We start from the raw sequence: 8,286 nt of genomic DNA on the forward strand, positions 1-8,286 counted from the left end.
AAAAAACTATCAATGCTGGCAAGGATGTGGGGAAAAGGGTACCCTAATACACTGTTGGTGAGAATGTTAAACTAGTACAACCATTATGGAAGACAGTATAGAGATTCCTTAAAAATCTGAAAATAAATCTACCATATGATCCAGCCACCCCACTCCTGGAAATTTACCCAAATGAAATGAAAACAGCCTGTGAATTATTTGTATCTCCATGCTTACTGCAGCTCAATTCACAACAGGTAAGATAAAGCAATCAACCCAGGTATCCATCAACTGATGACTAGATAAAGAAAAGGTGGTATATTTAAACTATGAAATGCTACTTGGCCAAAAAAAGAATGAAATTCTGTCTTTGGCAACAAAATGGAAGCAACTGCAAAGCATTATGCTTAGTGAAAGAAGCGTTTCAAAAAGACAAATATCATATATTTTCTCTGATATACCACAGTTAACAAAGAAAAAATGCATAGGAATGGAATGGACACTTTGTGAGATGACTGTGGTTCTTAGCCCTTGTTCATACTCCTATGTTACTGTGGTCTTCGTACCTTTTACTTGCTGAATATTAAGGCTAGTGGTGTATTAAGTCTGTGAATACAGAGTAGATAAAATTATGTTCTACAAAAGTAACAAAAGGAAGAGAAGAGAGGGAGGGAGGGGATTTGGGGTAAAGGGGGAGTGATTGAAGTGTGGTTGTCCTCTTGGAACTGTACCCATGGAATGCATGAAATCTGTCCTCTTTATATATAAAAAAAAGTAAAAACAAAACACTAATAGATCTAGTGAGTTTAGCAAGGTAAGAAGATATTACTGAAATGGAAAAATCAATTTTACTTCTATTTACTAGCAAGAACACTCATAAATTAAAATTTTTAGAAAATACCATGGTATTCCTCCAGCGCCGCGGCTCACTAGGCTAATCCTCCGCCTTGCGGCGCCGGCACACCAGGTTCTAGTCCCGGTCGGGGCGCCGGATTCTGTCCCGGTTGCCCCTCTTCCAGGCCAGCTCTCTGCTGTGGCCCGGGAGTGCAGTGGAGGATGTCCCAAGTACTTGGGCCCTGCACCCCATGGGAGACCAGGAGAAGCACCTGGTATTAACGCAGACAGATAAATGAATCAAAGTTTTAGAAAGCCATTGAACTACTGATTGATGGTCAGTTGTTTTTAACAGGTACACAGTGCAAATTCAGCAGAGAACAGTCTTTTCAACAAATGGTGCCAGAACAGTTAGGTCTGTTCACAATATGCAAAAAGTGTGAACTCCAGTCTACTTTGGACTACATATAAAATTTAACTAAAAACTTATTATAGACTTAAACTGATCAAATCCAGTGTTAGTGAAGATGTATAAACTGCTGTTGTGAATATAAAATGGTATAACAACTTTGGAAAACACTGCAAAATTTTTTTTTCTGTTTTTAAAAAGATTCACCTATCTACTTGAAAGACAATGTTACACACAGAGAGGCTGAAACAGGATCCTCTGTGCACTGGCCCACTCCCTAGATGATGCTGCAGGGGCTGGGGCTGGGCTAGGCCTGGATCTCCACCCAGGTCTCTCACATGGGTGGCAGGGGCCCAAGCACTTGGGGCATCCTCTTTTGTACTTGCAGGCCCACATGCAGGGAGCTGAACAGGAAGCACAACTGGGACTTGAACTGGTGCTCAAATGGGACACCAGCACTGCAGGCAGTGGTTCAACCTGATGCACCACAATGCTAGCCCCGGAAATTTCTTAAAAATTTAAAACATATGAACATTCCACACTCATTACCCCAATGAAATGAAATTACATTTTCACTCAAAGACTTGTACATGACTGTTCATACTGACTTTATTTGTAATAATCCCAAACTGGAAACTCACATCCAACAAAAAGTGAATGGAGAAACAAACTGTTCTGTCCATACAAAGAAATACTATTTAGCAATTTACAGAAATGTACTACTGATCAATGCAGTAACACAGGTAAATCTCCAAATAATGACAGAGTGAAAATAAACAAAACAAAAAGAAAGGAAAAATACATATGATTCCACTTGCATTAAAAATATAAATTATTGGGGATGTAGTCTATTTGAGGAGGAAAGGTATACAAAGGGGCATGAGGAATCCTTTAGGGAAGTGCTGACTATGAGCATTATTTTACAATTGTGATTATGGTTTCCTAGACAAATATATTTGTCAAACACCAAGTTACACACTTTAAAAATGTTTAGCAATAAAGCGGTTTAAAAAGTTTAGTAAAGATCTCTTCAAAACTAGTTTTATCAGAGGAATTAATCAGTCACAACCAATTTCTCTCTCAAATTTGGCTTATTCTGCTCAATTAATTAATTTATTTTAAAGGTTTTTTTAAAAAATTTATTTGAAAGTCAAGAGTTCCAGAGAGAGTGAAGGGGAGACAAAGATCTTCCATCCGCTGGTTCACTCCCCAGATGTCCGCAATGATCAGGCCTAGGACAGGCTGAAGCCAGGAGCCAGAAGCTTCTTCTTGGTCTCCCATATGTGTGCAGGGACCCAAGGACTTGGGCCATCCTCCGCTGCTTTTCCAGGTGCATTAGCAGGGAGCTGGATCAGAAGTGGAGTAGCTGGGTCTTGAACCAGCATCCATATAGGATGCCAGAGTTGCAGGCTGTGGCTTAACCTGCTACGCCAGTTGCTGACCCCAAGGTTTTTCTGTTTTGATGTTAATAAATCACTATGTAAGTTCACATTTTGAAAAAATATATTTCACTTTTATTTGGCAAAGTCTTCATGTAAAAGTCATTGCACAACAAATTCCAAAATATCCTATTTCTCACAGAAGATTTCATTCTCATTCCTACAGGCAAGTATTGTGACTCTTATCCAGTTATATAATAAATCAGATAGAAAAATACAAGCTGTACAAGAATAAACCTGTCAATGGCCTACATTTACTGTCAAAGCCTCTGAAATCTCCTTGGCACACAACTTTTTTCTTGTGCTTATGTTTGACTCTGGGCAAGTCCTGACAATTCTGCATTCAGTCTTCTAATCTTCAACTATCAAAGGGAAGAGAAGATGAAGAGATGCAAAAGATGCTTTTCTGGTTTAGGAAGAAAGAGCAGTTTAATCCTTCCATTATGCATTTAAGAACCTCACTGAAACCTAAGAAACAAAACAGAACAAAACAAAACAAAACCCAAACTTGTTATTTTCATTTGACTCCCAATAAACAGGCAGAGTTCAAGGTAGTACACAAAACTCCTAAGTAATAATCAAGCTTAAGACAAGTTGGCTACAAAGTACCATTAGCTTTCAAATGTCAATAGGCAAAATCAGAACAATTTACATCACAATTTTGCTTTTTCTTACTACCTGAATGGCATATTTTTGATTCTGGGTGGTGATAGTGGTAAATATCTACCTCTCTCTCTCTCTCTTCATACTAACATATTAACAAGTCTTGTTTAATTCAAATGCCCAGAAAGACATTTTGTTATAGATGTTTTATTATACTTATATTCATTCCTTTGAAAGCACAAACTCACTATTTCTGGAAGACAACAACTGAAGTATACTATTTGGTGTTCTTTCTTCAAGAAAAGTTCACCTTATTTCATCTTCTACAAGGGTACTTCAAGAAGTTCATGGAAAATGGAATTAAATTTATTTTTATCTATTTGTCTATTTCAATTAAATGTTAACTTATTAAATTACTTATCAAAAAAGGATTTTGGTACTAAAATCTTTATTTTCCACTCTTCAGTATTGTGTAAAAACACAAGGATGAACATTCCTAATGCCACGGATTCTACTTCTTCCACATTTCTCATTTTTAAGTGAAATATCTATACAATAATACCTTTCCTTAAAAAAAAAGATTTATTTATTTATTTTTAAAGGCAGAGATACAAAGAGAGATCTTCCATCTGCTGGTTCACTCCTCAAACAGCCACAATGGCCAGGCCTGGGCCAGGCCGAAGGCAAGAACCAGGAACTTCCTTGGGGTCTCACACATGGGTGCAGGGACCCAAGGACTTGGGCCATCCTCTGCTGCTTTCTCAGGAGCATTAGCAGAGAGCTGGATAGGAAGTGGAGCAGCCGGGACCCAAATTGGCACATATATGGGATGCCAGCATTGCAGGCAGAGGCTTTACCTTCTATGCCACAGTGCCGCCCCCTTTACAATAATACCTAATCATGAAGTGAACTACACAACTATCGTGTTACTATACTACACTTCTAACTTAAGAGATTTGTTATTTACTTTTAATTATATATTCTTTGATACTATATATCCACACATACTATAGTCATATTATTCAAAATAAATACCAATTAAATACCATAAAATTCTTAAAATGTACAGTAAAAAAGTCATACAGATGCCTTTTGTCTCTGAAATAGTTTCTTAAGACTGATGAAAATATGGTTTAAAGGAGTCACAGGAGAAATGAAACAGCGGCTCATTTGGAATGAAACTGATACATGGTTCTTTTAAAACAGGCATATCCTAAGGGCTGGCACTGTTGACACAGTGGTTTAAAGCCCTGGCCTGAAGCGCCAGCATCCCATATGGGTGCCGGTTCTAGTCCCAGCTGCTCCTCTTTTGATCCAGCTCTCTGCTATGGCTTAGGAAAGCAGTAGAAGATGGGCCAAGTCCTTGGGACCCTGCACCCACGTGGGAGACCTGGAAGAAGCTTCTGCCTCCTGGTTTTGGATCAGCACAGCTCCGGCCGGTGCGGCCATCTCGGGAGTGAACTAGCAGATGGAAGACCTCTCTCTCTGTCTCTACCTCTCTAACTCTGTCTTTCAAATAAATAAATCTTAAAAACAAACAAACAAACAAACAAACAAAAAAAACAGGCATATCCTAGACAAGACTGACAAAAAATGTTAAGTGTTCAATGCCTTTTGACACAGTATTTTCATAGGAACATCTTCGTTTTTTTTTTTTTAAACATTCAATTAAATCTGAATGTAACATGACTGAAAGGTTTTCCTATAGTCTGATTGAAAAGGCATCCATATTAATGGTTAGGCACTTACCCCTTCCACCTTGCAGTGGTTATTATTCCCCTTCTAAAATGTATACTCAAACTAGGTAGAGACCATGTATTTAAATGTCACATACTATCTATGGTGCTCAATATACATATGTGAAAATGCACAAAAATATCTTAGCTAAATGAATGAAAACTAGCCATCATTTCTCTTTCCACATTAAGAAACAGCAATTAATAAAAGGGAAAACAGCATTAAGAAAGGTGGCAGAAGATATGAAAACACATTTTATACTAACATTTCATTAAGGTTTGTTTCTGAAGGAATAAAATTTTGTGGATATTGTGATATTCTACATTTAATTAAGAGGTCAGTTCCTAGTACTTTCGACTATTGACAAACTAGGTATTATCTTTATTCACAAAACACTGCAATTATCAGTAGGATATATACTTTATACTTTAAGAAAACACAAAAACCCCAAACTAAATTTTGACAGTTCATCCTCTTATTTGGTATTCCTTAGTGCTCATTCATTGAAATATGTATTTGATTTCATGAGATATGAACAGTGTGCTAAGTACCCACAAGCATTAACATAATAGTATTTATATCTGAATCAGTTCTTTACTTTTCATAGGGAGTAACGGATTTGTAGTGTGTAATCCTGAAAGTTCTTTATACAAAATAAACTACCCAGAATAAAACATACAGTAATACCAATAATCATTTGTATAAACTTCTGTGGGGATAGGTGCAAAACTTTCTTAATGATCTTTATCTAAACCTTTCTTCCATTAGTTTCATTATTATTACATTTTAAATCACTTAATGTTCAGTTGACTACTACATCAAATATTAAAAAAAATTTGCCAAATTACACAACTTACATCAGAACATTATGGACACAGTATTTGATAAGCCTTCTGTGCAAAGAAAGTCAAGTCTACAATATAACTATAATGAATTAGAAAGATTCTGGAAAACATGGCATTATTACATGCTGTAATAGTTGTTGACAATAGGATAGAAAGAGTGTAGACAGTGGAAATTTCATAGATACTAAGGAGAAAATGAAAAGCTTTTACATTTGGGAAAACAATCTCATTTTTCAGAATAAAAGGAAATAGACTTGACAAATTAGTCACTTCCAGATTAGCTGTACTAATAATATAGAGTAACTGTACCATAAACAAAATTATTTCTACTGGCCTCCATTTTGATTTTCTTAGCTTAAAATGCCTTTGCATTTTCTGAGCAAAGATAATCAGAATCATGAAGTGACTGCCTCAGAGCACGATAGATAAGATAAACAAAGGCTATTTAAGAATTAAAGACAGGTAGGTAGGTAGCAGTAACTACCTCCATATTGAAGCATTTTTCCTTTGACTCACTTACTAAAGAAAACCTGGTTTTCAAAATCAAAAAATATTTACAACGAAGTCATGATGCTTGAAAATAAACACCTAAAAGCCTCCAAGCATATTTTTGTTTATACAGACCTACCTTCCATGTGGGAAGGGTGTGTGTGTGGGGGGGCAGAAACCCCCAAAATTCAGGTCTAAACTAAATGATTAACTTCCATTTGATACAAACTCTTAAATTTTAGATGATAAAAGGATTGTTTGAGTTATAGCTTTTTCTAATTTTTAAAAGATTTTTACTTATTTACGTGAAAGTCACCTCCCTTCCATCTACCAGTTCACTCCCCATATAGCCCCAATAGCCAGGGCCAGGCCAAGTCAAAGCCAGGAGCTTCACCTGGGTCTCCTACATGGGTAGCAGGGGCCCAAACACTTGGGCCATCCTCCACTGCTTTTCCCAGGCCATCAACAGGAAACTGGATTGGAAGTGAAGCAGCTAGGACATGAACCAACAATTCATATGGGATGCTAGAGTTGCAGGTGGCAGCTTTACCTACTATGCCACAATGCTGCCTTGGGTTACAGCTTCTAAAAGGCTCAAGCTCTTTAGACCATTCTGAAAATGTTTCATTATTAAATAAGGCAGTAACATTTAAGTTTTTCTGCAGTCAGTGTTGTGATGTGGGTTAAGCTGCTGCCTATGATGCCTGCATACCTTATGGGCTTCACTTCTTTTTTTTTTATTTATTTATTTGAAAGAACTACAGCGAGATGTAGAGCCAGAGAAAGAAAGGTCTTCCATCCGCTGGTTCACTCCCAAATGACCGCAACGGCCAGCGCTGAGCTGATCCCAAGCCAGGAGCCAGCAGCTTCCTCCAGGTCTCCTAAGTGGTTGCAGGGGCCCAAGGACTTGGGCCATCCTCCACTGCTTTCTCAGGCTATAGCAGAGAGCTGGATCTGAAGTGGAATAGCCAGGACTCGAACTGGCACCCGCATGGGATGCTGGTACTGGGGCCAGGGCTTTAACCTGCTGCGCCACAGCACTGCTCCCTGGGCTCCACTTCCAATCCAGCTCCCCAGTAATGGCCTGGGAAAAGCAGAAGATGGCCCAAGTGTCTGGGGCCCTGCCATACAAGTGGGAGTCCTGTAAGAAGCTTCTGTCTCAGACCTGGCCCAGCCTTAGCCATTGAGGCCATCTGGGGAGTAAACCAATGGAAGATCTTTCTGTCTCTCCCTCTATCTCTGTAACTCTTTCAAATAAATCTTTTTTTTGTTTGTTTTTTAAATTTTTGGACAGCATAGACATATACCAGCCTCTCTCCATCTCCCTTAGCTTTAAAAGAAATCTAAGGTTTTTCACAAAAAGAATGGAACAAATATATCATGAATATAAACTTTAAAACTCAAGCAGTCTCTTTTATATATGAAGTATGTAAGTACAATTTTACCACAGATGGGAAGAAAACCTTAGCCTATGACAGCCTATATTTGAAAAGTGCAAATTATAGTACTACTAGTATTGAATAGCTAGGAAGTCAATTTCTTTATCAACTTTGATTTACAACCCTGTTGTCTTACGTTTTACAATTTAAAAGCACTTCAGAGATCATTTAGTTTTAATTTTTACATGCAAATAAAGAACAAAGAAACTAGAAATTTAAAAAATCCTACAATTTACCTGAGGCTGGATCTTAGGTCACTTACCACTTCAGTTAAGCTATTATCTTAGTAACCTTAAAATCCACTTATATTTGCAAATAACAAAAGAACCACAGTATTATTTAGAAAAAAAAAAAAAAAACAATACAATGATGGTTAAAAAGGTATGTCATTAACAAATTACTTCCATTTAAAATGTGCTACTACCCAAAGACCTTCAGCCCAAAGTTTTCTGGTGAATTTGTTCAATTTCTTCCCAACTGTAATCGAACTTTAATATGCACTATTTTAACAC

This window comes from Oryctolagus cuniculus, chromosome 3, assembly GCF_051225735.1.
Source record: "Oryctolagus cuniculus isolate XC-2025 breed Fujian yellow rabbit chromosome 3, ASM5122573v1, whole genome shotgun sequence".
Classification (NCBI taxonomy): Eukaryota; Metazoa; Chordata; class Mammalia; order Lagomorpha; family Leporidae; genus Oryctolagus; species Oryctolagus cuniculus.